This window comes from Coturnix japonica, chromosome 1 (genome assembly GCF_001577835.2).
Source record: "Coturnix japonica isolate 7356 chromosome 1, Coturnix japonica 2.1, whole genome shotgun sequence".
NCBI classification, from domain to species: domain Eukaryota; kingdom Metazoa; phylum Chordata; class Aves; order Galliformes; family Phasianidae; genus Coturnix; species Coturnix japonica.
In genome coordinates this window covers 44,214,234-44,237,763 of record NC_029516.1, presented here as the reverse complement: position 1 = coordinate 44,237,763, position 23,530 = coordinate 44,214,234, and the positions used below count along the sequence as shown (strand labels likewise).

At 43.4% G+C, this 23,530-nt stretch overlaps 1 protein-coding gene and 1 long non-coding RNA gene across 8 annotated transcripts in view; one reads left to right on the top strand and one right to left on the bottom strand.

Annotated features, from left to right (window-relative positions):
- Window positions 1–23,530, top strand: part of GRIN2B (glutamate ionotropic receptor NMDA type subunit 2B) — a 211,905-nt gene that overhangs the window by 125,641 nt on the left and 62,734 nt on the right. The window lies entirely within an intron of this gene.
- Window positions 1,656–3,987, bottom strand: LOC107313634. The gene is made up of 3 exons (XR_001555103.2): window positions 3,807–3,987; window positions 2,063–2,305; window positions 1,656–1,968 (listed from the first exon to the last, which is right to left on the bottom strand). It is a non-coding gene; the product is annotated as an uncharacterized LOC107313634 (long non-coding RNA).

Sequence of the window (23,530 nt, the reverse complement as noted above, 5' to 3'; positions counted from 1 at the left end):
CAGTAGAGCACTCAACAGATGAAGCAGATCTCAGGCTGGATGTGATCATGTGTATGGCTTAGAAAAATGCCCCCTTGTTCTGCTAGCCAGAAAAAATCCTTCTCTCCATGACTGCATGACCAAAGTCATGAACAATTCATGGAGAAATAGAGGGATGTCAGAAGTGCATTCTGAAGAGGGCCGGACAAACCTTTTCCAGATGCTGACCACTCTCTCAAAGAAGAAGCATTTCCCAATATCGAACCTGAATCTCCCCTGGCACAACTTGAGGCTATTCCCTCTTAGTCCTATTGCTGGTTACATGGGAGAAGAGGCTGACCCCCAGCTCACAGCAACTTCCCCTCAGGTAGTTGTAGAGAGTGATAAGTTCATCCCTGAGCCTCCTCTTCTTCACTATAAACAATCTCAGCTTCCTCAGCGGCTCCCCTTAGGCTTGTGCTCCAGACTCTTCACAACCTTGTTGCTCTTCTCTGGATGTGCTAGAGGGTCTCTTTATTGTTATTGTAGTGAGGGAATCAAAACTGAACACAGCACTCAAGGTGTAGCCTCACCAGCACCTAGGGACAATCACTTCTCTGCTCCTCCTCACAGCACTATTTCTGATACCAGCCAGGATGCCATTGGTCTTCTTGTCCACCTGGGCATACTGCTGGCTCATGTTCAGCCAAACATTGACCGATACCTCCATATCCATTTCCACTACACAGTCTTCCAGCCACCCTGCCCTAAGCCAGTAGCATTGCCTGGGGTTGTTGTGACCAAAGTGTAGGACTTGGCACTTGGTCTTGTTGAACCTCATCCCATTGGTCTCAGCCCAACAGTCCAGCCTGACCAGGTTCGTCTGTAGGGCCTTCCTACACCCAGGCAGGTCAACACTTTCACCCAACTTGGTGTCATCTGCAAACTTACTGAGGATACTGTTTGTCACAGAGGAACAGTAGTCTATATAATCATAGAAGGAAAACAAGTCAGTAAGAACACAAACCCTGCTAGGGAGTTTTTTGCAGGGCAAGATGTGGGCAATTGTGGAATGCATTGCAGGCTCTGGGTGGGGGGGATGGACAGACAGGTAAACACAGTCCTGTTTTCACCCTAATTCTCTCATGCAATACTGTGTTGCACACTCAGGGGGCTTTCATTAATGATTAGAGGACCTGTTCAGTCTTTGAAAGGGTATCTGTGATCTCTCAGCTGAGCCAATGAGGGGAAGGGATCTGGTGAGCTTGAGCACAAATGTTTCACCTTGAAGAGGTATCTCACTCACGGTGAAGATCAGATTGTTACAATCACACTCTGAGCTGTTTAAATGTTTTCTTTCTGGAAAACACTGAAATTCTCTCCAGCATACTCTGATCACAAAAAAACAACAACAAACAAACAAACATACAAAAAAACAACAAAAAACAAACAAACAAAAAAAAACCACACCAAAAAAACCACAAAAAAACAAACCCAACAACCCACCACATTTCATATCTGGAACCACAATGTCCCATTATTAATTTTCTCCATTCAGCTGAAATGCAAACATTAAAACATAAGAGTGAAACGGTTCTCTGTGGCAAAGACCATAGTTTTGTTCTGTGTTTGCAGAGGCACACTAAGTGGAATGCTGGCCCTTAACAACAGCTCACAAGCAATGCCACACTATAAACCATAAATTATTCATATATTATTAGCACACAATCCAAATATATTTGTAACTGAATTGCTTTGCAGTGTAAACTCACCCAAACTCTCACTGATTTCTATGAAATTAGCAAGATGTCTCATCCTAGCAACTTCTGAGTAATACACAGAAGAAACTGTGAAGAACAGGAGTTTCCTAGTCAAACACGCAGGCAGTAGGAGATGAGAGATGAAAGTAGCTGCACGGCAAACACTGATTCAGTCCACTTGTGTGCATTCATGACTGCGCAGTCTTTAATTACAGCACTGCACACTCTTATCCATTATCAGATGTTGTGCCTGGAAGGAATATCAAGAGGTCATTTAGTTCCTCCCTCTGCCCAAGGGAAGGATCAGCTAGACTGAAATGATTCCTGACAGATGTTTGTTTCACCTGTTCTGAGAGTCCTTCGATGCTAGAAACTCCATGAAATCCTGAGGCAATCTCTTCCATGCCTTCTTTCTCCTTACTCTGGAAAGTTTTTCTAATGTCTAACCTAGATTTCCCTGACTGCAGTTTAAACCCATTACTACTTGGCATCTCCCTTGTGGACATGGAGAATTGTTTATTTTCTTCCTCTTTTTATCTTCTCTGTATATATTTGAAGGCTTCTATCATTCTGTCTCCTAGTCTGTGCTGCAGATTAAACAAGAATTTGTTCAGTCTCTCCTGTTAGGTCATGTTTTCTAGTCTTATGATCATTCTTATTAGTCTCCTCTAGATTTAATGGTATAGGAAGATAGATCTTAAAACAGGTGTGAAGCCTTCCATTTTCTTAGCAGCAAAGATGCCAACAGTCCCTGAATCTGTTTCACATTTGTGAAATTTGCTGAGATTTTGATTTTTCAACTCAATGTGGAAAGAAAAATACTGAGAAATGCACCAGCTATTTCAGAACAGAATTTCATTTTCCAGAAGAGCTACAGCTGTCCCCAGACCCCAATAGTGACAAATCTCCTCCTGTGTCCTTCAGACAAATGAAAGCCTTGCAGGGCTGACAGTCATGAAAAAACACAGATAGTTGCCACTTTCTGGAAAGGGGCAGTAGCCTGAGCCTTTCAGCTACTGTGGGTATGAGTAACAATTCCTCTCTTCATAACAAATGTTCTGTGCTTCATTCACTTCTCAGCACGACTGTTCCTCAGGGGCAGAAGGCTACATGCCTTCCCTCACTAGCTCTTAATTAGCTGTTCAGTAGAACTCTTGCTTCACTAGCCAAACATAAGCTAGGTGTGTTTTTGAGTGCCTATGTGCCTCTGTTGTATTTGCTGTAGAGGGGCAGACAGGGGCAGGTGGAGTTGCTCCAGAAGGGTTCTGCCTCAGTGCAGCATTAGGCTGAGGTCAGAGGTGTTGTAAGGCCAGCTAGAGGCTAGGTACTACAATCATTTCTGTGTCTGTGTCTTGTGTTGGAAGAATTTCCAACCAGGCTTTATTTTACTGATTGTTTTCTCCCTCTGCTCTTCTATAATTTCACATATGGTGAGGACTTCTGGGTCTGTGAACAGTTTGTGAGAGCTGGAAAGCACTGCTCTCCAGCTCTTGTTCACATCCACCTTCTCTGCTGAGGCAGGGCACAGCAACCATGTCTCCCAGCCCCCTTTCCTCTAGCGACATTGGGAGTGTCAGACCTCACTATCTCTGAGGTTCCCTCCTGAGCATGGCTTTTAACAAAGAAGAGCTGTGAGTTTTGCATCACCTGTATCACTTAGTTGTCCTCAGCCTCCCCCTGGCTAATTTTTTTCCTGCTTTTCTCTCTGTGGATTCAGAGCACCTTTCCATCTGGCGGGCAACAGCAATCTCTTGTGCTGCCCAGAAGCATCCTCTGATTCACAAGTGTCCTAGAGCATGTCTTACCTCAAATGCTCTTATAACTCCTGCTCCTGGCTGGACTTGTAAAACCCCAGGTGATGTGTTTGGCTGAGATGCCACATTAAGCCATTTTAGACAGGAAGTTCATTCCACAAGCTTCATTCTGCCTGATCTTCTGACTCTACAAACCCTCACCTCCTCTGTAGATTAAATGTTTGCCTGCTGCTCCTCTAATTATCAGTGCCTGGCTTTTGACCTCCTAAAAATTAATAATTAGCATCTGTTTTGTTTCTTTTAGCCATGGGTGTAGCCATGATTAGAAACTCACAAGGTGCTCCAAGCTTGTTCCCCTAATCCATTGTGGATGTTAGTGCCCCCCAGGAATGGAGCCGTTTGCTGTGTGACATTCTGTCAGAAGTCTGAGTGACACTGCAATAGAATGAAAAGTGGTCCCACCACTTGCTGCTGCATGGGTTGTTCAGAAATGTGTTTAGCCTGAGTCCACAGAATCATAGAAGCATAGAGTCATAGAATCATAGAATGACTTGTGTTGGGAGGGGAGATCATCAGGTTCCAACTCCCCTGCCTCTGGCAGGATTGCCAACTGCTAGATCAAGCACCAGCTCAGGCTGCCCAGGGCCCCATCCAACCTGGCCTTCAACCCCTTCTGAGGACAGGACATCTACAACATCTCTGGGCAGCCTTACCTCACCACCCTCTCTGAGGAAAATTGCCTCCCTGACATCTAATCTAAATCTCCCCTCCTTCAGTTTAAAGCCTTTTCCCCTTGTCCTGTCATAGAAAGAAGGTGTGTTTCTGAATTAGTGAACTCATGCAACCCTGTTCCCTGCTTACCACAGAGGTGTTGTGCACATCTGAGCTCAGGAAAAGTTCCCTTGGAGTGTAGGAAGGAGCTGCAAAGAGGAAGAAGGACTGATGGAAATAAAACAGAAAGATGAGGTTTGTTTTATCTAAAAAAAAAAGAGGAAGGAGAAAAAGACTTTGGACATCTGAAATGCTGTTGAAAAAGGACATCATGGCCTGTTGCTTTTCATGTCCACAGTGAATAGGATGAAGAAGAAATCGTGCTAAATTTTCAAGCAGAAAGATTTCAGTTAGGGATGTAGGGAGCCATCTAATTGTTAGCATGGTGAGACATAGCAAGGCTCATTTGCTGGTGAGGCTCATTTGCTGGAGGACACAAAAAAATATCCAGCAGTGCAGGGTCTGTCTCTCTCTTGTCCTGCCTCAGAGCAGAAGGATACAATAAGTGATGTCATATGATTCTCTGCCAGCCTACATTTCTGTGATTGGGTGAGCAAGATGAACCTGAAGGTTGTCTCACAAGAGCCCTCATTTTACAGGAAACAAAAAGTGGGTCATGGATAGGTTGATTAGCAAAAACTTCAATCCTGGACTAGGGAGGACATCATTTCTGCAGGCTTCTACCATGTAACTTTCATGTGAGTAGGCGGTTGGTGCAAGAAGCCAGTTGTTGATGGCTGCAAACAACAGCCCTAATGGAGGTACATGTCACCTCCTGGAGTCTGCAGCTTTGAAGGGCTGGTGAACACCATAGAAATGCTAAAGAGGCTCTACCTTCTGATAGTGAGGCACTCTTCAGAGTGATGAGAAACTAACCACCACCTGCTTCTGCAGGACCAGAAGACAGTAATGACCCTGACTATTTTGTAAGCATCTCCGTGTGAATCACAAGCGCAAAGGGAGATTTATCCTCTCTGTTAAGGAAGAAGACATATGGGGCTGGTCTGAAGTCTTTCTGTGTGTCAAAAGAAATATTTACAGTCATTTCCTTCCACAATTCAGTGTTTCCATAGCAGAAATAACAGGGAAGGGAAGGACTGAGTATCTGATCAGTATTGGCTTTCAGTAAGGACCTGCGTGGCACTGGCTATTTCTTGAAGAACCAGCGTGAATCATGGGCACACTACATTGTTCAGCAGAAGGAAGGATTTAGATTTATTTATTTGTTTCCTTGGCTGAAAAAGGCATTTTTGGAGAGAGGCAGGAATGCTAGGATATGAGGTGAAACTTGTAGTGTGCAAATCTGAGCAACTTCTCTGACAACCCTCCCCTCCCTGCCTTTGGAAAGATGACTAGATCATTTGAGGCAGTTTTCTCCTTGTGCTGTCTGGTTCCCACCTGAGCAAGCCTTTCTGATCACCTACACATGTCTGCACAGGTATACTTGTCTCACTAGGAGGGGAAGCTATTTCTGCAGGTCAGGTTCTGCTCTGTGTGCAGAGTTCTGGCATCTTGTCAGCATGTCCAGGGACTTCACAGAGGAAATGTTTTTTATCCCCACCAACTCCTTTTATGGGGAGACAAGATTGAATTGTTTTTGCCAGTCCGTCTTGTTTTGCTAATTTCCCTGTGTACTTGGGGATTTATGACTCATTGTCCCCAAAGAGAAATAGCATAGGAGTTTGTTTAAACCTACTCAGGTTTAGTGACTGATTCTGTTCCCATAGAACCAGCTTTTAGACGGAAGTAGCTTCTCTTAGGGCAGATGCACCTCTCTGGATTTAAGCACAAATAGCTGAAATTAGAATGGGAGTCTGTGTATGCATTTTCCCCCTTATTTGTGGAGTGCTCTTTCTGGACATTTCTCTAAGAGATCATAATTTGCTGAATCACTTGCTTCTCATTAGACAGCAGGCTTGCATCAAAGAATACGTACTTTATGGATACCCCACTCCCAAGCTTGTGCCCCCTAGATGCCTTGTCTAGGTCACACTGATATCTCTGCCAATGACCCTGATTCAATCAGACAACCAGATGGCTTTATTTGTACACCTATGCTGCACCCACTGCCAGGAGTTGGCCTGGCTTCCCACAGTTGCCCAGGGTGTAGCTGTATGGATTTATGGCTAATTTTGGCCATGATAATCTTACATTGATGCCTAAGGAGAAGGGCAGCTGCAAGTGCAACACAAAGCTTTCTTATCAGGTGATAAATAGAATAGCCTTTCTGAAAAAGCCTCAAACTTAAATCTTGTGGGCATTCTTATCAAATGGTATCTTTGCTGACTGATTGTATCAGAGAGTTAGATTAGATTGCCCCATCCTGCAATAACAAGCTAGTCCACCTCTTTGACCAAAGAGGACAGGTGCTGGATGCATCCTCCTATCCACTGTGGATTGCAGCACTATAAGCTGTTTGCACTCTTTGCCTCTTGCTGAAGCAGTTGCTGACTTTGTTTGCTTGAATTTTGGAGTATATTTGTATGATTCATGAGCCTGCAGAAAAATGTTCTGGCTCTCCTCCACCAGGCCCTACTCCTTGGCTACCAGAGAGAGTTCTTACATTGAAACAGCGACAGCTTCTTGGAGAGACCTTGTCCTCTAATGCAAATCAGATATTGGAAAATCTGGGCATCTTTATTTTGCGTGGTCAGTACTGGAGTGCCTTCATTTCCATTCTGGCATAGCTGATTTGGGCGATAGTAGCTGTCTGATCTGTGCTGGGGTTGCCAGCCTGACTTCTTGGACAGGGCAACCCTGAGGTCTGCGTTTGATGTACTGATGTGGTAATGCTGTCAAGCCACAGAATCATAGGATCATTATGGTTGGAGAAGTTCACTAAGGTCACGTGGGCCATAGGAAAAGACTGCTTTTGCTTCTGTTGCATTCTGGATGGGAGTTCTGGTCTGGGACTTTCTTCCAGACCAGTTCCCCATGCCACGTAGTGAGGTGCTCGCTGTACTCCCTTAACACTTGTTATTTCTTGTGTGTTGTCACTGCTTTCCCCAGCACCCAGTGATGGACCCGACACTCTGCACTGCAGGGAAATACATGATAGCTAACCAGAAAGGTGGCTTCTACCACAAAGTGGTTAGTTACACTTTTAATTAGAAGACAAAAGGCAGCAGATGGGTACAGATGGACCGACGGGGGAGTACAAGGGAACAATCAGACAACATTAGTCAGCTTGGTAGGCAGCAAGCTTTACACACCAACTGCCTAACTCTTGTGAAGAGTTTGATAGGCAGCAGAGAACTGTAACTGGCTTTGTACAGGCTTATGGGGCCTCACTGACAGTGTGAGAAGCCAATGTGAAAAAGCAGTAAAAATGCTTTTTTTTGTACTTCAAACACAATAATACTGAGAATGCACAACAACTCAAAAATACCCAGTGCTGCTGGAAAGTCTTGATTCTTAACATCTCAGATTTGCTGAGCTGGTGTGCTGGTGCCAGACCCATATTGCTTATGGTCAAAACTACTCTTGCTTACCACTGGATTGGAGGTTTCTGTGGCATGTACCATGCTGCTCTGTACCCATATCCATTCATTGTGATCTTTTTGTTTATTGTGGAAATATGTTACCCCAAGATGAGTATTAAAGTATGGGTACAGTAATTAAATATTCTTGTCACAGTGCCCAATCAAGGATCCATCCCATCATTCCAGATCAATCAATGACATCCTCAAAAATCTGGAAAGGGAGATGTGATTTGGTTACAAAAGAAAGGAAGAAGCATAGTTGTTGCTTTGAGTTCTTTAGTGGAGGAAAATAAAATCAAATTTCTTTTTGAGTTAACACAAAATATTTTTGTACCTGAAATACACGTTTTCTCAGGTCATTTAAAGGTATTAAAACCATTTTGCAACATAGACCATTTTCTTTATAGAAAAGAAATGTCATCTGAGAATGAAAATTTCTAAAGCTTTCATTTTGCATATTACCATTTTTAAGCAAGTATTTAATTGTGAAATAACTAAGTGATATTTGCTGACATTTTAAGAATACTCTCCCTTCTGATCTTATTAGGACCAAACTGCAAATTTGCAGAGGGAAAAAAAAAAAAAGTCAGGAGAAAAACACGAGAATTTTGTTGGCTTTAATTTGAATTTCGTGGATACGTGAGGTTAGAGGGGAAACAAGCAACCAAATGGTGCCTGGAGAAAGCGCTAGCTGAGCTTCTGCTGAAAGAGCCTCACAGGGGGTGGCAATGCCCCTACTTCCCAAGGGATTGTTTTCATCTGTTCAGTTGCATTTGCTTGAGACTCTGTATCATGTTGATGTCTTCGCTTGGCCTCTGATTCCTTTGCTTTTTCTATTTTTACATTTCTTGAATATTATTATCTGGAGGCTCTGTTTTCTTTCCATTGGGTTTGAGAGGAAAGAGGTGATGCTGTGCCCTCATTTGCATATTCATAAGGCCCTGCGTTTTTCTTTAAATTAAGATTTTTTTCCTTCTCCTCTCCCCCCATTTTTTTTTTTTTTCTGGGGGTTTGGCAGTTTGCTTTTCCTGGTGTAGAAGTCTGACCAATGCAACTGAATTAAATGGAAACAACTTTTTCTTAACATGGAATCACTCAGTCTTCTGTTCAATGAGTAACCTGCTTGTGGTGTCTTTGGCTTGGTTTTGGCCCTCTGGTATTGGTTCTGGCTAGTGCTTGGTTCTCACATGCTCCATGCTTGGATTTTATTCCTCAGTTTGCTTACTGGGTTGGCTTGGAGCTGATGTTCAGAAGTCCCTTCCACCCTCTACAACTCTGCATCTTGGCAGTATTTTTTTCAAGACTGAGGCAGTCTTTTCCCCTGTGGTTTTCTCTGCACTCCTATGTGTTACCTTTGCTGCTGCTCTGCAAAGGTATCTAGTGATAAAACTGGTTATCGCTGCAGCTGCTGCATGTTTGAGCTTCCCTCACTGCACATGAACTCTGACATGCACTTAGTGCCATTGATTTGAGCACACAATATGCTCAGCGTCATTTGTTTTCCCTCTGCCTGAACTGTGTTTTCCCTGAGTCTGTAATTTTTTCAGACTGCCTTCAGTAACGTTAGATGCCAGTGCTCACTTGTTCCTTGCTGCGTCGCAATGTCTGAGTTTCAGTCACTGTCCCTTGGCCTTTCTTCCTCAGGAAAGGGGCTGGAGTTACAGACTTGGGTTTATTTCTAAGATGTGCTGGGGGCTGTGCTGTTGTGTGCTGAGTCAGGAGTTTGCCAGGCCTATTTTATTTTCTTCTGCTGAGCTCTCCGCATTCTGCAGTGTCTCCCACCATGTCAAGCCTGGAAGGTTGTTTGACAGCCTTTTTCTTGTTCCTGTTTAAGCTTTCGAGATGGTCTGCATTTTGTGTGACAGTTTCTGGCACTTGTTTCCCTTAAGTTTATTTCCTCAGTTCCTGTATCGATAATGACTTACAATTCCATTGTTCCTTCCTTCCAGAAGGATCCTAAGCACTTCACAAAATTAGTGTACAGGCGGCATTTCACTATGAGTAACGCTCAGCTACTCGTTGGTGGAATGATGTTAGGCTGTTTAATGATGCAGAACAGCACCATGGAGTGGTGTCGGTTAAGAAAGAGGAGTCTCAAGCAAAAGGAGGTGAGGAGTTTTTAAGTTGACTCTGGCCATTGTGTCCCCAGTCTTGGGGGAAAGTGACATGAATCGAGACCAGAAGAGATAAAGTCTTTGTCATTCCTTTCCCCCAGTGCAGGAAGGATGCAAAGCTGTTCAAGCAGGTCCAGAGGGGGTCATAACGATGTTCAGAGGGCTGGAGCACTTGTCTTACAAAGAAAGGTTGAGGGAGCTGGGCTTGCTTAGCTTGAAGAGAAGGTGGCTCTGGGGAGACCTCATTGTGGCCTTCTAGTATTGGAAGGGAGTTTACACACAGGAGGGAGAACAACTTTTTACATGGGCTTATAGTAATAGGACAAGGGGGAATGGCTTTAAATGAAAAGAATGGAGATTTCAGCTAGGTGTTAGGACAAAATTATTTACTAAGAGAATGGTGAGGCAGTGGCACAGGCTGCCCAGAGAGCTGTGGGTGCCCCATCCCCAGAGGTTCAGGGCCAGGTTGGATGGGGCCCTGGGCAGCTGAGCTGGTGGGTGGCAGCCCTACCCACAGCAGAGAGGCAAACCGAGTGGGCTTTGAGGTCCCCTCCAACCTAAGGCATTCTGTGGTTCCTTGAGTTTACAGCTCCAGATGATAATGCCTGAGCCTCAGAAATATGGTAGGAGGAACAGATGATTCTGCGAAAAAGTACTTTGTTATCAATGAGAACATTCATTAATTCTGGTCAGATCTGAAAGATTTCTTTCAGAAGTTTTACTGCTGTAAATGGAAACAGCCATTTCTGTATAAACTCACAAAAGCTCTCAGGTACTGTGCAGAGAGGTGACATGGAGGAGGAAATACCAGCATCTCCCACAGATCCTGGTGCTTTGTTAGTCAGATGGTGTGGACAGACTCCCAGGCAGTGGGCAAATGGAGCTCAGATCCCTCTGGTCCGATTCAGAACCAAGGCTGAAATTTACAGTTCTGCCACCTCTGAGGAGAGAAGTGGAATTGTTGGTAGGGAGTTTTATTTTCTTTTGAAAAATGCTGTTTCTTTCCCAGTGAGCAGTCATTTGTTTAGATCCAAATTTCCATCACTTTTATTAATAACATCTGATAACAACACAACTTCTGTGTGCATGCAGAATGGAAGAGTTTGATTAATGGAAAATTGAAAAAAGCAAGCAAACCTGGCTTTATGCCAAAGAAAAACCTTTGATATTTTCTTCAGTGTTTTCAGACCTCGCTTTAAAAAACTGCTTTTGCACAGCCTGATCAAGACACTATCTGGATCAGTGTTGGAACATGCAGGGCCAGCACTTGCAGGGCAGAGTGAAGCTTGCTCCCTACTGCATAACACAGGGTGCACACTGCAGCAGCCCTGCTAATAGGTGCTGCACATCCCTTCATACTCCACTAAATCCACCTTGGTATTATATAATACTGTGATATTTTGTTTTTTGTTCTTTTTCCAAAAGAAATAATGATTGCTGGTAAATCAACTTACAGTGGGTGCGGCAGTGGGCAGCAGGGATGTGCTTGAAGTTCACCATCAGCTTGAGCTCTAAGCAGCATCATTTAACAGTCCCACTCTCCAGGCTGGGACGCTGGAAATCACAGAAAAAGATCTTTCCTCTTCATTCTGCTGTCTGAGATCAGGTCTTGAATGCTGAGCTTAACTGCTTCCTCCAAGCATCATCAAGATGTTTTCAGATTTTGGGATAGTTCAGGTCACTCCTTAGAAGCCAGTGTTTTACTTTTGTTCTATTTTAGAAGTGGGAGCTATTTGCTTTCCTTCTTGGATGTGTGCTCATTTTCACTGAGGCCAGAGTTCTTTGTATCACTGCATTTAATTATGTTTGCTTTGTAGACTGCTGGGATTATGGCAGCACTGCATTCCTGTAGCTTTTCAGCCTTGGAGATGAGCTTTCTGTGGACAGCAGCTTCCCTTGAGCTCCTTCTGTGCATAGTTCAACCTGCATCTGTAGGTTTCTCCAGATCCAGTCCTCATCCCTTTTCCTACTGTGGGTTGTTATTTGCGGTCCTGGCTTTTGCAATGACCAGGGAGCAAACCAATGGTGTATTTCAACAGTTGTTCTCCTCCATGCTTTGGTCTGAGAATAAACCCTGTATGTGTACGCATTTTCCTGCTCAGTGCTCAGACACCTTGCTCCAGCCTGGGACTAATGGAGACGCTGTCTTACAAATAAAGGTTAAAAGAGTCCAGTCTGGTGAAATCTGCACTGAGGACTCTCTCCATTAAGAAATTCCCTTATCTCAGATAAACACACTAAAGTATTCCCAGGGTCATCTGCTCAATGTTACTTGAACTTTAGTTAAATCCTACTTTCTCTCAATAGCCTGTGTCTTACTGGACCCTCACCTGGCTGCAGAGGACAGATTTTCCTCAGGCTGCATTTTTACCAGATAGGGAGTATGACGATTTCCAGCAAATGTTTGAAGAGTATGATCAATAGGATAAGGAAGGACTTCTTTAGGAGAGTACAAGTGGATGTAATTAAAGAGTGATGAGAAAGCAGGAGTTAAAACAGAAGTGTTTTTATGCTGAAGATCAGGGGGTTCTTTTAGAAGATGCCAGCCAGTTGTCTGGGGAGCATTGTGGGAGCCTTGTTGCTGCAAATAATGAATGTGAAATGGGAGGTAGAGAGGAACTGACTGGAGGGGCATCTGCCACATTTGTTATCCTCCCTTCTCCAAGCTTTTCTCTGTTTGGTTCTGCAGCCCTCCTGGGGAAATCCTCCCTCTCCCAGACATGCTCATCTGTCAGCCAGCCCCTCTGCCCTTCTGTGAGTGGGAGCACCAAAGAGATTTCCCTCCCCTTCTGCATGAAGGGAGGGAGCCCAGTTTGTTCTGAAACACAGAGAGAGGACTGAGAAGCCCTCCAGTGCCCTGATGAGAGTGGCAGAGCTCTGCACTACCAATGCTGTGCTTGTGCGGGTGGAATTTTCCAGGAGCATCCCCATCCGCCACCACCACCCCTCTGCAAACTTTCAGAAATGCAACTCATGAAAATGCATTCTTAGCACACAGCTGACTTGGTCAACATCTGGTTTCCAAAGAAAGTGCTGCGAGAGATTTGAAATTGCTGTACTATGGAAAAAATGACTTGGGGTAATTATAGATACCTAACAATACAATTTAATTTCTTCTGCCTTATCTTTCCTATATAGTGTATCTGGTAGTGCTTCAAAGAGATAAATACTTCACATAGAGGGCAGTGAGAGGGGTAGGTGAGGGAGAGAAAAAGCCCCCCACAATTTCAGTTAAGATTTGAAATGAAAGTAAATGTAAGCAAAGAAATAGATGTTATGCAGTCCTGCTTCAGAAAGCAAGTCTTACTGAGGGAGGACCTTTGCCTTTATTATGCGTTGGCTGTGGGAAGAGAAGGGGAATGTGGAAGGTTTGAGACAGCTGAGGAAGATGGGACCTCTAAGCACAAATTCGGAAGACAAAGGGAGTTTAGCAGAAAGTCCCCATAGCAGCTGGGGTGCCAGTACTGCTGAGCAGGCTCAGAGCTTGGGAATAGAGGGGAAAGGGAAGTGATGCTTATAACATCAGACCAGTGTTGAGACTGATTGCTCCAGGAGACAGTTCAGAGTGGCTGGCTCACACCCTTTCTCAAAAGCACCTTTGCTTCCTTTGATAAAGGGGGAACCTGCAGAGACCAGCCTCAGCAAGCTGAAGTGAGAATATGCCTGTATCCCAACAAGGTGTCCTCTCTGCCTCGGAAGTGCAGTTACTGTTGGCACCATGGTCCGTAGTTCCTGTGTAGGCTATGTGTGTCTGCAGACAAGGCTCCTGCTGGCCTTGCAGGAAGCAATCATGATCCTTAGGGTGCTACAGTGTAAACTGTATGGGGAACCAGAGGATGCTATAGGATATTACTGTTCTTGTTGGCCAGGAGCACAGCCAGGGTCGCAGTGGACAGGTGGGGGTGGAGGGTGAAAAAGTCCCTCATACCCCTGGGATGCTGCAAACTCTTTCTCTGCCCCTGTGATGGATGCTGTGTCCCACCTCAGTTGCTGGCTCTAAAACGATTACAGCTGTGCAAAGGTGAAGTGAAAGGCAGCAGAGGCTTCCTAAAGGGATGATGGAAGGTCAGCAAGAGACTTCAAGCTGAGGACTTGTCAATTGGTATAGCTTCTACTGGTAAATTGTGCCCTGCAGGCAAGCTCCTAGTAACATTTAATTTAGAGAAATGCACCAAATGGGATGTAATGAAAATATTAATATTATGAAAGTGTGACTGTTATCTGGAAGAAGCGCTGGTTAAGATTCACTTATCTGTCATGCTCACTGGGGCTTGTCTCCGTGATATAATCCTAAGATCTGTTGATGCTGATGTGTTACAGTACTTAAATGTAGTCCTTGGGGGAGAGAGTGGGTCACACCTGAGTGACTCTGAACAAATATCGCTCACACTGAGTTTACTTACAGAAAATCATCTGATTTTTATTTTTATTTTATTTTATTTTATTTTATTTTATTTTATTTTATTTTATTTTATTTTTTGAGGGGGGAAAAATATGTGTTTCAGTTAAAATGCGTTTTTTATATGTGGTACTTATTTTTCTTAATACATTCCAAATTTTTGTGAGAAAGCTCACAAGTTTGAAAAGAGACACTCCAGTGTCTTTTGTTGCCACAACCTGTACAAATTCATTTCTTTGTTGGTTTTTTTTTTGGTTTTTTTGTGGTTTTTTTTTGTTGTTGTTGTTCTCAAATTTTTCAATACTGTTTTGAAATTTTCAGCAAAAGAATTAGTGTCAGGGACCTCCTCTCATTTATATTCAAATGGATATTTCTATGTGTTTCAGGAAGCCAGAATATGAACCAGATGATTCTGGTGTTAAAAAAAGAACATACTCTTAGCCAGTGTACCTCCTTCAGAGGAAATTACCATCTCTGCTCCAGAAAGTTCTGAAATGATAAATGCAAAACCATGCAGACGCTGACAGGAATAACTGAACCTTGATTTCTGAAGAAACAGCTAGCGAAGAATAGCAGTGCAAGGTCAAGGTTCTGAAGCTGCAGTCTCTTTCCCTGTTGAGGGCTGATGAAGGGTATGGTGTACATGGGCGCAACCGAGCGGTAGGAAAAGCCTAGAAATGGTTGGAATGGAGTATAAAAAATAATGGGAAATATTTATGCAGCCTCACAGCTTTGCAGGTTTGTTTCTAGACCTTAAAGCAAAACCAAGCTGCTCTGTGCTTGAAGGGCCCCTCTCACAGGCCATCTAGACATGATCCTTTTAGAGAGCATCATGCAGATCTTTTTCTTGATTCCCTGCCCCCTCTTCCTTTTCCCTTTCCTTCTCTAGAAGTTGCTCTGTTGCTGCAAACTGGACTGGTCCCCTACTCTGTGTAGGGCACAGCAGCACCTTTGTCCCCTGGTGAGCTGGCACTATAGTCCTTGCCTTGTTCTTCATCTGAAGTGTGCCCCAGGAGCAATTTCAGGCTTCCCCTCCAAATAGCTCTGGTAAGGTACTGGTATAAAGTTTAGCAAAGCCAGAACATTAGGACAGCCGAAGAAAGGGAGAAGGGGTGAGAAAGGGAAAGGTTAAAATAAATAACTCTTGTGATTTCAGTGTTGAAAAGAGATTGATTATGTCATTGTTTAAAAACTCATATTTTGGGGAAGAGACTAAAAAATGCTTATTTTTGCTTAGAATTTTGCTGTTACTGGTCATTCATTTCTAGAACAGTTTGCAGAGCAGTGAGTTGTACATACACTGTAATGTGCCCAATCAGCTACCTACCTGCAGCATAGCATGGACCTTGGTAGAAACTGTAACTGGCTTCACGGATTTTCTGACATCACCTCTGTTGAAAGAGGAACCAGGTTACCAGCCTTCTGTGAGCAACTCCAAGAGACATTGGAAAGAGCTATCTTTTAAAGTAGGTGAGCTCTCTTTTTGCCTGCCTGGCAGAGGCTTTGCAAGATTTCTGAGATGTCTGTCTAGAAGGAGAACTGAAGACCTCAGATTTTCTTCACCTGTTTCAGGCCAAGTTTGGGGATGATGAAGCTGTTAAGGTCGTAATAATCACACACACACTTTCTATTAACATATCTGTTTTGCTCCCTTCAGCTTCAGGTTAGTTTGAGGTAATTACTTATCTACACAAGGGCTCTTGGTCTGGGAAGAATGAGGCTTCCATATGGGTATTAGTCCATATTTTTGGTAGTTTTGAGTCTTGGCTGGAAGAAGGATGGAGTCTCAGAAGCATTAGGCAGTATTACAGTTTGCCTAGGAAAAAAGCCTGGATGGCTGACCTGCAGATACCAGGGTCTTCCATCTATTTGCTGTTAGACATGCAGACAAACAATGGCACCAGAGCTATTAGAAAGCAAACAAAACAAACAAACAAACAAACAAAAAAGTTTCGGTTTTACTTGTTGTGTTTTGTGCCCTTCCTACTGAGTTCATTATCTTTCTTGCTAGTGCATGGCACACAGTGCTATAAAAGAACCTGTGCTGAAGTCATCGTAAGTTTAATCAGTGAATAATACCCATGGACTAACCCTAGAGTTCATCTCTTTCTCAGAGATGGGTCTTCTTTCTGTTGTATTTCTGGGTGCATCTGGAGGTGCTGAAGTTGCTCTCTGGATCCCTCTCTGGATTTATATCCTAAGCATTTTTTAGCGCTATGCTTTAGCCTGCATTGAAATTATGTGGATTAATTGAGCTAAAAATCTGCAGATTTGTTTCTTATGTAGTAGTATGATCTTTGTGCAGCGTACTAGATACTGATGCTTTCTTCTGTGCCCTTGGTAAAATGCATATGACTGTTGTTGACCTTTAAGACAAGTTGCATAGCCTGCTCTCTCAGGCTGTTCCTGAGGAGAATGGTGGTGTAGGAGAGGTGTTGGATGCATTTCTTCTTTATGGGCTGTGGAGGTCTCTAATGTCATTTTCTGACCTTGTGTTAATTGGAAGTGTTTTCATGGATGTTTTTCAATTTTATTGCTATTGCACTTGGAGAGATTGAAATAATACACAGTACTGAATAAGAAATAAATAAAAACAATGATCTTAGGAAGTTTGGCAAATCTTATGTCTGTGGTGCCTGGAACCTCCTTGCTGGTTAATAAACCATTTGTCCTTTTTCTGTTTTCTCTTCTGGAGAAAGGTTTCTCACAGATTCTTTTACACACAGTGAACACATGAAATACTGCTAAGGACCTAGAGGCAATGAACAGGTGAAGCAGATTCTGACTGGAAGGGATGCAGGGAGGTAGGAAACGAAAGTGTGGCCCCGCCTGTGGTGGGGGAATTGGAGAATCATGATCCTTGAGGTTCCTTCCAACCCAGGCCATTCTGTGATTCTGTGAAAGTATGCAATATGAAGTGATAGAACAATGGTGAGGTATATGTTGGCTCCTTTGTTAATCAAGAAGACAAAAGCGAGGGGATGATCAAACAGTGTGTCCTTCTTCTGGGTTAGGATAATGCCTCTAATTTCCCTAGTGAGATGACTGATCATCTGTAGACAATTCACATCAGAAGTCCCTGAGAATGGGACTTGATTGATAAATGAGGAGCAACACAGCAGTCCATGGATATCCTCAAGCCCTAGTGCTGTAGGAGTGCATAGTGGTGTTTGTTCAGTTCTGCTGGTGCAACAGCAGCAAAATCACATCAGGTTGAACCTTCTGGCTTGTGGATGGATTGATCCACAATGGCCTCCTTTATTATCACTTACCACTGAAGAGGGTGGCTCATGCAGTTGAGACAACACTTTTCTTCTCATTTTATGACAGTCATCTGGAAATACTTGCAGTTGTGTAACCATGGCTATAGAAGAAGAATTTGGTAGAAAGCTCATAAGGATGTCCCTTGTCTCTTTTATTTTGCCACATCCAGATAAAATCCCTAAACTCTTTTGCTGCTGTTCACTAAAACTGTCTTTGATAATCCATTTTCTAAAACCACTTGAAGGAGACACAATTTTATTTACTTTGATTTCCATCCTCAGTCTTGGACAATAAAGTTTGAAAAAGGACCAATTTCTGAAATAAATCAATTCAAGAATGAAAATTTTCTGCTTACTCCCATCTTCAACACATTAATTCATCTGAAGAGAAAGGAAGGTCTTGGCGTTTTGTAATTCTCTGTCCTAATGCTATTCTGAGTGTCAGTGGTTCTCTGGCCTGTGGCCTTGGACAAGCCAGTAGTAATATTTAGTGCTACCTTATAAGGGCCAGCTTCCTCTTCAAAGGTGTTGCTCGATCACTCTTGTTCTTTCTGTTAATACCACTAGGGTCTGTGTTGGGTGGCATGTGCTATAGACCAACTCATTCTTCCTTCCTCTCTTATCAGTGTACAGACTCACCATGAGGAGCTATGGAAGGACAGATGAAAATGTCCTTATCTCTTCATAACACTGGGCCAGAAGTAACTTTCCTGGCTGCTGAGAAAGCAGAACATGGAGAAATGGCAGCTGAAATTAAACTGTGGCAAGAGAAAGGTGATAGAGAGAAGTACTATTTGACAGAGCACATCAAATCTAAAAGGTGTCCTTCAGTGCATGGCCTCTGTCATTTAGCTTCATGGTGAACATGACCCACAGGGAAGTAATGTTATTTTCTTAAGCTGCTAAGAAAGCTCTGCGCTGTGCTACAGGCTTTTCTGTCCATGGCTATGAATGTAGCATCTCCACAGCAGGTTATGAGTTCATTGTGTTTTAATATTGGCAGTAATTGATGTGGGAGACTTCAGAGTGGTTCAGGATGTCCCATTTGCTTAGTAACAAGACAAGACTGCCTTTGTTTTTGCTCTCTGGGGAGCAAAGTGAGTGTGATCTCTGGTCTGTCATTCCAGGCTCTGCCACAGATCCTGAGAACAGTTAAAAATGCTAGTGGAGTTATTTAAACGTCCAGTGATTTGGACTCAGAGGATAAGGCCTTGTCCTTAGGGTATTTTAAGTGTATGGTCCCCAAGAGCTCAGGAAAAGAAAGAAGTTTTTGTGTTAGAGACAAGCACTTTTCTGCCAGACTTTTTTGCTGAAAGATTCATTCCTCAGAGCTTCCCTTAGGCCAGGACAGTCAATAGAGGTCTATCTACTCATGGTGTAGTTTATACATCATTATATGAACAGCATCATAGTCTAACCTCTCCAACAGTAGTGCAGCTTGAGGGAAAATAGCCCGTATTTTTAGTTTTGGGGGTGATGTTCTTTTCCATCCTATATCATCTTGTTCTGGCTGTTATTTGGGACTTGCATTCAATGGCCAAAGATATCAGGCAGATGAAATGCCAATTGCGATGTTCTGGTGAAGCAATGTTGTGTCCTACTTGACTTCTCAACATCCAGGCCAGTGTCTAGCTGTCTCTTTCCTACCGCTGCACCCAGTATACCAAATGTAACCCCAGAAACAATCCTCAACATAGATGTGAACAGGCAATTATTGGTGCTGGGTGGGAATCTAGACCTGTTGCCCTGATGTTTCCAGTAGGTGCACGCTTCAATGCACTGATTGCAGGTCAGGCACAACTTTGCATGTGATACTCTGTGAATGGGACAGATGAGTGGTGGTTGGCATCTACAGAAAGCTGTAGATATGCATGTAGGTTATTTGTGGCTGAGTGCCTGTGGAAGTGTCTTGGTCCTGCTTTTATTTCTATATTTGAATTTGAGATACTGGTCCTTGTAGTTTGTGTGGAGTACTGCCGCATTCTCTGTGTGTGTGTGCACTGCCAATTGCTACTTCATTTCTTTCAGTCTTAATTTATAGTCTATATCACTATATCTGTTTTTACTGCTTCCATAACACCAAGTTTTTCCATCTTTGCTTTTTCCTAATCACTGACATTTTAACTGTTGGCATTGTTCTTGATGCTGAGAATGCCTGGTCCTTTCTTCATTTCCTCATACTTTGTGACCTCGCTGTTGTACTATGAATGTAAGTTCCACAACCTGAAGCTCCAGCATGTAAAAGTATTTCCCAATACGCAGAATCATAGAATCATTAAGGTTGGAAATTACCTCTAAGATCACCCAGTCCAACCATCAGCCCATCCCCACCATGCCCACTGACCATGTCCCTCAGTGCCACATTCACACAGTTCTGCAACACCTCCAGGGACAGTGGCTGCACCACCTCTCTGGGCAGCCTGTGCCACTGCAGCACCGTTCCTTCTGAGAGTAAATGTTCTGTAATTCCCAACCTGAACCTCTTCTAAATGCCTCTGAATGGCAACTTAAAGCTATTTATTTCCTCTCATCACCGTTACCTGTGAGAAGACGCTGATCCCCACCTCGCTACAACATCCTTTTAGATAGTTGACCTTTGTTCATGTAACTACTTCTTTTTAATAAAAAGACACTTTGTAGTGGTAGGATTAATCTGTGATGGGTTCATTTTTAACCTTGTGCTTGTTCAGTGGATATATGGCTATTTGCATCTGAGGAAATCTTGTTCATAAGTAGAAAAGTTCTGAGTGATTGTGAATGAATGTTCCTTGAGATTGCAGCTGTTCCTTGAGATTTGTTCTCATTTCAAATGCTCATCAGCTGTGAATCTCCAGAGAGAGCTACACCTGGACATCTGACTTTCTGGAGTTGTATTTGGTCTCCAAAGCAAGAACAAATATTAAATGTGGTCTGTGTCCAATATAAATAGCAGTTTGAGGGGCAGCAGATTCATGATCTTGTTCTTCTCAGGACACAGTCTTCCATCTAAAGATATGTTTGAATGTTGGTGGCTGGTTTAGGGTAAGAGCTGTCTTTTTTCCCTAAATAGAGTTGATTTAAGAGCCGAGGATGTTTCATAGCCCATTGAATTAGATAAACATGGCAGCTCTTAACACTGCAAATTTAATTGTGGACAGGGACAACAGTGCAATAGCAATATGTGAATAATGCTACTGGGACAACAGTGTGCCCTAGCCTTCTCCTGACTCCAATTTAGGGTCTTTCTCTGAAGCATAGGAGCTGGCCTCTGAGGGTGTGGGCTGCACCCTAAGAGATGCTGCTCTCATCTCAGAGAGTAGGAAGAAAGGGGGTGGTAGTACAGAAATGTTACTACAAGATGCCTCACATCTTTTGGCAGAAGGAGCTCTTCTTCCCTTTTCTCTGTCTTTCCAAGTCTACTTCTCTACTTCCTTTTATTTATTTTTTTAATTTTTTTTTTTAAATTTTTTAATTTATTTCCCTTCTCACTGACTGGGTTTGTAAGAGCAGCCCAGCTGGGACTGAGGTAGAGCAGCAGACCAGCCTCTTGTGCTCCCTCCTAAATGCCTTTTCAAGCAAGCTCAATAATTGATGAGCACCTGCATCCTTGTCCGCACATAAGAGTGCACGTGGTACTTAGTACATGAAAATGCTATTTTGTCCATCGGAGCTCATCCCTGGAACAACACCATTTCCCCAGGATACCAGTTAATTGTTCTCTCAGTAGATACAGAGAGACATCCTTCCTCCAACGCTCTCAGCTACTTGACTTCTTGCAGTCTACATCTTGTGCCTGATCCCAGCACATGGCATTAACTTCTACCGGGCACCCCAGTGCACAGTTCAGAATCCTTCCTCCAGTGGGTTTCTTCTTGATCACTGCTGCCCAGCATATCCTCATTCCTAAGTGTAACAAGCACAGCAGGCCTCAGATCACCTCCTGGCTTTCCATGCCTCAGATTATCATTCTGAGTCATTACATTTGTTGCTTTCCTGAGATTAGCTGCTTTTGGTCAGCATGGAGGATGCACTGACATAGTTGTGGATGCAGGAGGGAGCAGGAAGTCAGGACTGAAATGTCTTAGAGGAGCTGGTGAAGGACGATGAGGAAGAGCGATTGAGAAGTGTCACATCAGGGAAGCTGCAAGCCGTCAGCTTAATGTTGGTCCCTGCACAAGGGTGGGATGGAGTGAGCAAACCTGAGCAGTTTGAGGTGTGGTTGAGCAGGACAGAGGCATGTTGACAAGAAGTGTGGAGAGAGAAGAAGGACTAAAATAGTTGAAGTGTCACAGATGGGGTCTAAGGTGCACTGACCAAACTGCTTATTGCTGTCAAGGACTGAAATGGCAGGATGAGCAGCAGGCCAGTGCTGTCAACAGGAGGTCTGATGCATGTTAATACCAGTCTCTCTTCTGCTGTCATCACAATGAGGGAGACTTGCTCAAGGGCAAGGGTGCATGTTTCCCAAGACAGGGTAACCACATCCTTACTTCTGTTGCAGCAGCACATTACATACATAACCTGCCCCTTTTTTTTCCAAAGGAAATTTACAGAGTGTTCTGTAAATGCACTGCAGTGGATATGCACCTGTAAAGCTGTTACCAGCTAGTATCTGCCAGTTACTGGAGAAACCTGAATGCTTGTCTTTAAAAAAGAGCTAGAGCAGAAAGGGGAGGAGGGGTAGGTAGAGGAGGAAGGAGTTTTGGAATTGCAGATTTATGGAGTCATTGTTGCTTAACCCTCATTTTCAGAAAAAAAATGAATTATCAGCCAAACTCTTTGTCAGCACCTGAACAATAACAAGGCAACATGTAAAAGTCCACTAGGATTTGCTGAGAACACTTCATGTCAGATCAGTCTGATATCTTTCTGTGACAGGGTAACAGGCATTGTGGACAGAGGTGAAACCGAAGGTTTCATCTGCTTTGACTCCAGTAAGGTTTTTACCATCTCTCTCATCACATTTTGTTAGCAATCTAGAGGAGCAAGGTCTCAAGGAGAGCTAATAACAAATGCATGGAGGATGAATAAGAATGTCAAAATGGAAGGAAACACTGGCTGGGGTTCTGTGAGGGTCTGTTCCATGCTCAGTTCAGTTCGATGTTTTCTTTAACAGCCTCAGTGATGGATGAAGAATTTGCATATCAGATTTGAAGATGACAGCAAGCTGAGGGGGACTGTGAATTTGTTGGAGAACAGGATTAGAATTTGTAATGATCTTGGCAAATTGGAGATACACGCTGGAGAAGTGAGATGTAATTCAATAGAGACAAGTGCAAACTATTGTACTTGGGCAGCAATAATCAGCGACATAAATACAGTGCAGAGAAAGATCAACTAGATCACAGTTCTGCAGAAAAGGATTGGGGGGCAGAAAAGAGGATCACGAGCTGAACATGGTTGTTTGTTGTTGAGAAAGAGGCAAATGCTGTACTTGAATGTATAAATAGGAGTTCAGCCTGCAAGGCGCATGATGTAATCACTGAGCTCTGCTCAGCGATGGTAAGGCTGAAAAGCTCGGTGCAGTTTTGTGGATAGCTCTTTGTGAAAGATCTGGACGAACTGGAACAAGTCTGGAAAAGCTGGAACAAGGGGAAGCAGTGAAAACAGTCATGGATATAGAATATAAGACAAAAAAGCAGGAATTTAATGAACTGGAATTGTGTAGTCCTGAGTTAAGGGGAACTGGGGAGAAAGGGAAAGAAACTGGACAACATGAAACTAATTCTCAGTTTCTGAGCTTCCCTGTTTGCAGCAGTGGCTTTGACAGCACTGTACAATAATACTATTGACTGTATCTGGACTCTTACCTGGTCCCTGATGGAGGGGTCTGTGTCTGTGGAAGTCCAGATGGTTTCTGTCTGTTTGAACCATTCCTTTGAACTGTGGTCAGCATGATGGCACCAGAGGCTTTCTCAAATGAGCAGGCTCATGGGGAACCTCTCTCACTCAGAATACATGGATGCACCAAAACCGAGAATGATTGAGAAACTCATTATATGCACTACACAACAATTGAGGTCCTCAAGGTGAGGGCAAAAAGGCTGTGG